The sequence below is a fragment of the Scylla paramamosain genome, chromosome 29 (genome assembly GCF_035594125.1).
Source record: "Scylla paramamosain isolate STU-SP2022 chromosome 29, ASM3559412v1, whole genome shotgun sequence".
In the NCBI taxonomy this organism is placed as follows: Eukaryota; Metazoa; Arthropoda; class Malacostraca; order Decapoda; family Portunidae; genus Scylla; species Scylla paramamosain.
The window spans coordinates 10,616,880-10,626,879 of NC_087179.1; the positions used below are offsets into that span (position 1 = coordinate 10,616,880).

A 10,000-nucleotide genomic window follows, 5' to 3' on the forward strand; every position below is an offset into this window, starting at 1 on the left:
CTCCTTCCTGTGTTGTGTGTGACCAGGTGACCAGAGTGTTTGTGGAAAGTTGTGGCCGCCTCTGTCTCGCCTGACCTCTTCCGTCTTCCCTTCGATGCTTGAGTGTGGCATTAGTGGTGGTGGTGGTAGTAGAAGTCTTTTTGTTGTTGTTGTTGTTGTTGTTGTTGTTGTTGTTGTTGTTGTTCTTATTTTTGTTGTTGTTCTTCTTGTTCTTGTTCTTCTTGTTCTTGTCCTTTTTCTTCTTCTTATTATTCTTCTTCTTCTTCTTCTTATTATTATTATTATTATTCTTATTATTATTATTATATACATACACCAACAGTAAAAATAATAACAGGTGATGAAGAGAAGGTAGAAAACTAGAAGAAAAAAGACAATGATCTAGTTTTAATCACGAGAGACACAAACCTAACACAAACACACACACACATACACACACACCACTGAGAAAACTGATTGGTCCTTGCCTCTGTACCAGCTGGGCCAATCATTGCACATTACCAGTTACGAAGGGGAATGAATCAGCAGCGGGAGTGAAGCAGTGGTAACCATAAATCTAGCGAGATCAGATGGTATCCTGCCCTTACTGCAACACCCGCCCTGTCCATTTCCTCCGTTTGCCCTCCGGATCACCACGTCTTAGCTGCCATCCCTATTCCTGCTTCATATATTTTCGTCTCGTTTTCTATGCCTGTGTCTGTTTCTGTGTGTGTATCTCAATCTCTTTATCTCTCTTTTATTTCTCTATTTACGTTCATTTCTAGAGACGTAGTTCTGAGCACTCTATTCTTCATATTATTGACCCTTTTTTTTTCTTTCTTTTTTTTTTCTCGTGTCTGTTTGATATATTTTAAACTTCTTCTTTGTTGCTTTCGCTAATGTCATTGTTCATGTTTTTTAAGAATTATAATTGCGCTTTTTCTCCTTTCATATTCCATCTTTTCACTCTTTAATCTCTCTCTCTCTCTCTCTCTCTCTCTCTCTCTCTCTCTCTCTCTCTCTCTCTCTCTCTCTCTCTCTCTCTCTCTCTCTCTCTCTCTCTCTCTCTCTTTCCAAATCTGCATAGAATAAAAGAATGCTCCAATCCATTCACTGTACCTTCGCTTTGTACCTTCGTTTTATTTATTTATTTATTTTGTTTTTTTTTCAGCCTGATTTTATATTCCTTATGGCTTTTAATTCTTCTTCAGGGGCACTCAAAACCAACACACTGATCTCCTTACATCCGATTACAGTAACATTCCTACCCACACACCTCCACCTGGCCAACCACCTGCACTCATTACCCTCTCCATAACCTTAGTACAACTCCTCATATACTAATCTACACTCTATTTTTTTCTATTTTGTCCTTCACACCTCTCCTTCCACCTCACTTCGCCTCGTTTCGCCCCGTCCGGCCACACCAAGCCAGGCAGACAAATCACACACACGCACAATAAACCTTTTACCTTCTGCCTTTACCTTGCACCTTTGCCTTCCACCTTGGCCCTTCTCCCTCGTCTCCTTCCACCTGTTTTGCACCGATTGCTGTTCATCCACTTGTGAAAAATCTGACCTAGTTTTATAGAATTCATCTCATACCTATTTCTCTCTCTCTCTCTCTCTCTCTCTCTCTCTCTCTCTCTCTCTCTCTCTCTCTCTCTCTCTCTCTCTCTCTCTCTCTCTCTATCTATCTCAGGAAACGCCACCGATGCGCATTTTCCGTTTTTTTTCATGTTTTCTCTTTTTCTTTTTGATCCTTTTTCCTCTTCTTCCTCCTCTTCTTCCTCCTCCTCCTCTTCTTTTCCTTCTTGTTCTTGTTCTTGTTCTTGTTGTTCTTGTTCTTGTCCTTTTCTTGTTGTCCTTTTGTTGTTGTTGTTGTTGTTGTTGTTGTTGTTGTTGTTCTTGTTGTTCTTGTTCTTGTTCTTGTTGTTGTTCTTCTTGTTCTTGTTCTTGTTCTTGTTCTTGTTCTTGTTCTTGTTCTTCTTCCTCGTAATCTTAATAGTTCTATGATTACCTTGTTAAAAAGAAAAAGTTTACTCGTTGTTTCTTTTCTTCTTTTACTTTTCGTCTTTTCATCTCCTTCCTAATCTCAAGAATTCTTTTTAACCCGCGTGAAAAGTTTTGTTCCTGTTCGTAAGACTTCCCTTTATTTTATTTATTTATTTATTTATTATTTTTTTATTTGGTGAATTTCGACTTCAGTTTCCAGTGATTTTTAATATAAGTTTATACCAAAATTTTTAACTTAAGGCCAGAATCCCCCTCAAGAAAGTTTTATCCAATATGCTTATAACTTTCACAGACGTCAGGTGTCCACACGTGTAATGTTTCCTCAAAGTTTGCTTGCTTAGCTTTTCATATTTAATGAATTTTCATTTTTGGAATATGTCAGAATTTTCTGATAAGAAAAGTGGAACTAAATTTTCACGGTTTTCATTATGAATTTTTCCTTTTAACATTTGATTCTCTGACATACTGAACAACTCTGTGGTCGTACATTTTTCCTTCACCACTATAAAATTTTTGGCAATTTTTTTTTCAAAATACGTGAGAAAAGTATTTTTTTCCTTTCTTTAGACATATTACTTTTTTTTATCACATAAAAACTAAAATTTTCACCCTAATCGAAATTTTGGCCTCTTTATTCTAATTTACTTGTTTTACATTAAGTTTTTACTTGGATTTATATTGACTGTAATTTGTTTTACACCACGTATGAAATTTTACATCGTTAATCACTATGACAAGAAAAAAAAACACGTAAAATAAGATATAAAACTCCACGAAGTTTAAAAATGTTATAATTGTACCTCGTAAGATTATGTACAAACTTTGAACTAATCTGAAATATAAAACTGCGACAAAGAATAATATGTAATTTAACTAAAACACTAAACTTTATGAAGAGAAGAAGTTGGCAATTAAAGATATATAAAGTATGTGTAGAGAGAGAGAGAGAGAGAGAGAGAGAGAGAGAGAGAGAGAGAGAGAGAGAGAGAGAGAGAGAGAGAGAGAGAGAGAGAGAGAGAGAACAAAAAACAACTTCCGTAAAGCTAAGCTCTAAACGATGCAAAAGAAAATAAAACTAAAATTAGCCGTATCTCTTTACATGTAACAACTTTCAATCTGTTTATCTCACTAGTTTTCTCTTGATCAACATGTGACGTCACTCAGGTTGTCTGATTATTGAAACACTGCTTGCTTTTTTTGTTTCTATATTTCTCTTGATTTTCCATTTTTCTGTCTAGGTTTCTTTCTTTTGTTATTTTCTTTTTTCTCTCTTTCTTCGTCTTTCTTTTTCTTTCTTTCTTTCCTTCTTTTCTCTTAGATTTTTCTTTGTCTTCTTTTCTCCCTTTCACCTTTTCCTTCTCCCTTCCTTCCTTCTTTCCCTTCTTCTGTTTTTTTCTTTCTTTCCTTTATTTTTCTTCTTTCCTTCCTTTTATCCCTCCTTCCTTCTTGCTGTCCATTCCTCCTTCTCTCTCTTTCCTTTCCTCTCTTCTTGTCTCCGTCCGCTTATTCGTTCCTTCACTAACTCCTTCAGTGCTACCCTCCTTCCTTCCTTCCTTCCTTCCTTTCATTCTTCTTTTCACCTTTCACTTATTTTCATCTTTTTTTTCCATGCATCCTCCTTTTCTAATATTAGTATCACATTTAATTTTCTTTCCTCTATTCTATTCTACCTTTGCTTCGTATTTTTATTTCTTTATTCTTGTTCTCTTTCATGGCATTCTCTCTCTCTCTCTCTCTCTCTCTCTCTCTCTCTCTCTCTCTCTCTCTCTCTCTCTCTCTCTCTCTCTCTCTCTCTCTCTCTCTCTCTCTCTCTCTCTCTCTCTCTCTCTCTCTCAGGTAGGGGTCAGTGAGCAAAACAAACTAAAGTGCATATGAGAGGAAAGAGTAAGAGGAGAAGGAGGAGAAGAAGGAGAAGAAGGAGAAGGAGGAGGAAACTATATATGGCGCGGTTTTGTACAGGTAAACAAGCAAAGATCATTGTATACCTTTGCATTATTCTGTCTGGCTGTTTGGCTATTGGCTGTCTGTTTGTCTGTCTAGCTAGCTGGTTGTCTAAATGGCTGTTTGGCTGTCTAGGTAGATGGATGGATGGGTAGATGGATTCATGGCTGGATGGGTGGATGGAAAGATAGATTAGTGGATGGATGGATGGATGGGTAGATGAATAGATGGATAGACAGAGAGAAAAACAGTTTGGTGATTGTGTGATTGGTTGGCCATCTACGAGTACGTCTCTCTCTCTCTCTCTCTCTCTCTCTCTCTCTCTCTCTCTCTCTCTCTCTCTCTCTCTCTCTCTCTCTCTCTCTCTCTCTCTCTCTGTCTCTCTCTCTCTCCAGAAATAGTCAATCACCAGTAATAAAATAACTAATAATTTTTCTGTATATTTTTTCCTCTCTCTTTTACGTCCGTTTTTCTTTAGTCTACCACAGCTAGGTCGGTGCCTCCTGACGAAGGGCTCTGGTTGTGGCATTGGGGAAACATTACCCTGAGTGGATGCCCTTCCTAACCTCTCTATATACTAATTGGTAAAAATGACACGTGTAGAGATGAGCTGGTGAGGCGGCTATTATGCTTCTGTAGCGCCTAACGTGAATGAGTGGTTGGGTTGTGGCACCGCAGTAACACAGAAGCTGAAAGGCGTCCAATGTAGGCCATTCAAAAAACAACACTCGAATGTATGGAGTGAAAATAGAGATTCTGTGAAAATATTGTTACGGAAATAGAACACGACTGAGAGAGAGAGAGAGAGAGAGAGAGAGAGAGAGAGAGAGAGAGAGAGAGAGAGAGAGAGAGAGAGAGAGTAGGGAGGGGGATATGTATGCCGGAGAGATAATTGAAAGTAATTTGAATTAACTTATATTTAGCTACACGCTGCCACAAGAAACAAGCAGATTAAGCGCAGAGTGACTAAAGGGTGATTGATTCCACCTTCCGTCACCCACTCCCTATCACAGCCTCAGACAGTCAAACAGACAGACAGATAGCCAAACAGCCAGCCAGCCATCTCCCAATCTATCTTCCCAGCCAAACAGCCATTCAGACAACCACTTAACTAAACAGACAGACAGCCAGACGGTCATGTGGACAGACAGACAGACAGACAGAGAATAACAAAGAAATACGGTGGTCTTTGCTTGTTTCCCTTCGCAAAACCGAGCCACATATAGCCTCTTTCTCCTCCTCCTCCTCCTCCTCCTCCTCCTTGCCACGCACTGCCAAGCTTCCATACTAGAGTCCTTATTTTGAAAAGCTTTGTTCCCTCCTCATTACAGTTTCTCAAGGGCTACAAAGATAATTGGTCCGGTTCTCATGAGTGTCGTTTTCTCGTTAATGATGCAGAATTCTTGTTAAACTCTTATTACAATGATGAAAAGCACCCTTCACTACCCTAATGAGATCTGCCAGACCACACAGTAATGAGACGTGGATATGTTTAAGAATACATTCCTTCGTTCAGGTGGATCAGTGCTGCCGTAGTAAAGGTGCCAAATGTGAGGTGTCTTATAACCTTACTGCCAGTCAATCCATAACAAATGTGGACTGTCTTACAACCTAACAGTCAGTCAGTAACAAATGTAAACTCTTAACCACACAGTCAGGCGAGCAATAACAAATATGAAGTGTTTTATGACCTTACAATCAGTCAGTTAAGAATGAGGGCAGTTTTTTTTTTTCAATCTTACAGTGAATCAATAACACAAACTTAAGTCAATAACATGTTTCTCTAACCAGTAATACATTTATCTTATCAGTAGCACATTTTCCCCAACCAATAACGCATCCTACCATTCAATAACACATCCCTCCTAAGCACCACATCATTAGCCATTCCCCTTCTCCCCCACCCTGTACCATCCACGTGGCTTCCTTCAGGTGACTCAGAGCAGCTTACCGCTAACAACATCGCAAGGGACACCAGTCAAATGAAGGATCTGCTATTGCTGCTCGTTCTTCCTTTGTTCCCTTGTGCTCTGAAGTAACGTGTCTTTAACATAAGCTAAATTTAGATCTAGGCTCTTGGAAGTACTCGATCCAGTTCTCTCGGCAAAACACGTCTTAATTCACGCCTTGTCTGTTTATTCTCCCGCCAAAACACGTCACTCATTGTATACGCCTTATGAATAATTGATACGGTGTGTAAAGCCTCTCATAGCCTGAATTCTGTTTTAAATAAGGGTTCCTATTTTCAGACCTTTTGCCACTTGGTCTGGAACGCTCTACCAGACTGTCGTGGAAGTTATTGGAGTTTTGAAGGGTGTTTGTTCGTTGTTTTAATAAAGATTCGTAGTCTTAATTAAACGTTTTGTCTGGGACGCTTCATCACGCCCTGTACTGGAGTTTTAAGGGTGTTTGTATATTTCCACACATGGTTTAGTAAGAAAAACACAGAATCACAGAATCACACGCCAAAAGAAAAAAAAAAAGGAGGGCGGGGAAAGAAACAAACATCATTACAATGACATCAAAATATCCTCTGAAAAGTGACGCTGATGGAATGAAATAAGAATAAGTGACAATGAAAGAATCTAAGCCAATAGATAGATAGATAGAAAATTTTTGATCTTTTTTTTTTTTTTCTTACATGGTGAAGAATGGTTCGTAGTAGAAATAGAAGGAGGAGGAGGAGGAGGACCAGCAGGAGAATTAACAGGAGAAGGTGTCAAATAGAAGCAGCGTCAGGTGTGAGTGAATACCTGTTGAAAGGAAGATTGCGTCGTGAGGGGCTGGCGCTGCTCTGCTATTGGTTGCCCAGGTTATGACGTCACGGGGATCAGTTGTTAGATCTCTGAAGGAAATTATTTTTAGCGACACATCGATCGGAAGCCATTATTGTATTCGCTTATTTTATTTCTCCCGTTTTCTATTGTATGGTCGTGTTTTTTGTTAAGAGCGTCACTTCATATGGATGACATCTCTCTCTCTCTCTCTCTCTCTCTCTCTCTCTCTCTCTCTCTCTCTCTCTCTCTCTCTCTCTCTCTCTCTCTCTCTCCTCTCTCTCTGCCCTGGAAAGGAACGAGGAAGGACAAGGAAGAAGAAACAAAAGAGTGAAAAAGGAGAAGAAAATTTGGAGGAGGAGGAGGAGGAGGAGGAATTTGATGATACTCCCTCCTCCTCCTCCTCTTCTTCCTCCTCCTCCCCCACTTTTTTTTTTATCTTGTTCTTCGTTCTCGTTGTTGTTGTTGTTGTTGTTGTTATTGTTGTTGTCGGTCGTCGTCATCTTCGTCTTCGTCTTCTTGTGGCTGTGCATGTCTAAATTAACGAGAAAGAGAGAGAGAGAGAGAGAGGAGAGAGAGAGAGAGAGAGAGAGAGAGAGGAGAGAGAGAGAGGTAATAGTTAGTGGTGGGCAGACTAACCAGTAAAGGAAGGAAGGTAAGATGAAGCCTGGAACAAAAATAGAAAGAGGCAGGTCATTCTTCGTAGTAGTCCCTCCCTCCACCTGACCCGAGGAAGAGGAGGAGGAGGAGGAGGAGGAGGAAGACGAAGAAAATAATTACTGATAAATATATAAACTAATTAACAGGTAAAATAAATCAATAGAAGAATTAATGCATTATATAAATACCATGTAGTAGATTGGTGAATATACATGTACATGATTGATACATACGTGAATATACATAGAGAAAAAGATAGATAGGTAGGTAGATTATACTTACACATGTACGTAATTAGTTAGATAAAATAATTGATTGATGAATACATAGATAATTAAACAGGCGATCGCTGACACACAAATCTGAAAGGGGGAGAAATTGATTGCCCTTATTTATACCCAAGTAATTCTCATCCACACACATAATTAAATTCTTTATACATGAAGCTATTTTTATCCTCTTTCTCCTCCTCCTCCTCCTCCTCCTTCTCCTTCTCCCTTTCTTCTTGCCTTACTCCTACTCATTTTCTTCCTTCTCTTCTCTTCTTGTCCTACTCATCTTCTCCTTCCTCCTCCTCCTCCTCCTGCTACAGATAAAGCATGCGAAGGGGACAAGTACCGATCTTCACTTCTACAGTATATTACTCCTACAGTACATGCTTCTGTATTTCCACCTTCTTGCTTCTGTATTTCCACCTTCTTATGACTTGAACTCCCTTAAAGAGGAAGGTTTCAAGACACTTATCGTTCAATTTTTGACTACCGCTTTGGATCCTTTTCTGGGACTGGCATCTCAGTGGGCTTTTGTTTTTTTTTTAAGGAGGGTTTTTGGTTGTCCTTGGCCAGTGTCCCTCCTGCATAAAAAATAATAATAATAATAATAAGTTGGGGGCGCACTGACTCGGAAGGAAGGTCACGATGAAGAAGCAAGAGGAGAGGGAAGGGTCGGCTATAAGGGGCTGGTTGTAAATAGGCTCGTTAGCACAGGTGGGGAGGTGCGTCATCTGTTGAATAGTGGTGGTGGTGGTAGTGGTTGAGGTGGGAGAGGAGCAGGAGGTGGAGGAGGAGATGACGAACAAGAAAAGCGAAATGAAAAAAGAAAGTAGTGAAGACCAATACCACCACCACCACCACCAACAACAACAACAACAACAACAACAACAACAAAAGAAGTTAAAAGGGAGAAAAAGCTACAACAACAACAACAACAACAACAACAAGTACCACCGTAACAACAACAACAACAACAACAAGTACCACCGTAACAACAACAACATTACGTCATCACCACCATCATAACATTGGCGTGGATGTTGTCATGGAAACAATCACGTCTTACTGAATGAATGTGTTAGTGAATGAGGGGACGAGGAGGGGCGCTGGTAGGGGGGGTGGAGGGGCGGACGTTCCTTTATCACCACTCATGCGCGACAGAGAGAGAGAGAGAGAGAGAGAGAGAGAGAGAGAGAGAGAGAGAGAGAGAGAGAAAATGGTGAGAGGGGAGGCATGAGGTGCGTGGAGGAGGTAGAGATAAAGAGAGAGAGAGGGGGGGGGGGAGCCTGTGAGAGCATGGCAAACGCGTGACGCACTGAAGGGGGGAGTGAAGGAGGAAGACGGGAGAGGAGGCGCTGGGGGGCAGGGCGGGTGGAGGCGTGGGGAGCTGGGAGGGTCGAGGAGGGTTGCAGGAGGCGCTGGTGTGCGTGGAGGAGCGCGGCTGGCTCAGTGGTGGAGGCGCAGGTGTGACGGACACTTGTATGGCGGCGTGATTCTTAACTTCTCACTTGTTGATGTTCGCCCTTGTGGTTTTTGGCCTCTCCTCGGCCTGTCTGTAACCTACCAACGCCTCTACGCTGGCAGCCTGCGCCTCCTCGCCGCTGCCACCGCCGTCTCCCGCACCATCACCGCCTCCACCAGCCGCCGGAGCACGTAGACGCCAAGCCCCCGCCAACCAGGCCTTCGTCGCCGCCTTCTGCAGCACCTTAGACTTGCCGTGAAGGGAAGTAGTGACATGGTGCGTCTGTGTGTTGGTGTGTGTGTGCAAGGGTGTGTGCATGTGGGTGTGGGTGAGGGTGAGGGTGTATACTGATGCTTTGCAGTGAACTAACCACACTCTTCCCTGCACCGAATGGATGGATGGGCGGAGTGGCAGGTGGAGAGTGGTGAAAGAAGGTGAATACAGGGGCAAATGCAGGGCACGTTCCCGAGGGCCAGGTACACACAGGCTCAGTGACACCCGGTGAATGCACATGTGGCAGGTTCGCGTGGCTGTGCTTGTGATGCAGGAATCGCCAACTTTACTTTGTCGCGGAGAACACAGGAAAGTCTCACTCTTCTCCCTACTTCATTTGCACCAAGGAAAGCAAAGGAAGCTACAGTGTTTGTATTTAATTTTACTCTTATATCATAGAGAGAGAGAGAGAGAGAGAGAGAGAGATAGAGATACAAGTGGATATAAACCAGCAACAGGTGTTTAAGCACGCGCCTCTGTACTAACTGTAGTATTAGACAAGCCTGTTGCATTGTTAATTGTAAAGGTGTGATATTCGGGACAGGTGTTTGTGGGGGATAGTATAGATGATTGGTAAGGTGTTGTGAAGTGTACATTGAAGGTGGTGGCGCAGACAGTATAAC

At 41.6% G+C, this 10,000-nt stretch overlaps 1 protein-coding gene across 19 annotated transcripts in view; it reads left to right on the forward strand.

The window, feature by feature from the left end:
• Window positions 1-10,000, forward strand: part of LOC135115274 (protein timeless-like) — a 118,981-nt gene that overhangs the window by 73,492 nt on the left and 35,489 nt on the right. For 2 of the 19 annotated variants that reach the window (XM_064031871.1, XM_064031872.1), the window contains exon 1: window positions 9,067-9,380. The exons of 16 other annotated variants lie outside the window; for them this stretch is intronic. The gene's annotated coding sequence lies outside the window, so the exon portion shown is untranslated. Of the gene's footprint in view, window positions 1-9,065; window positions 9,381-10,000 lie in introns of those variants that run through there. One more of the 19 variants, XM_064031866.1, reaches the window with a different exon arrangement.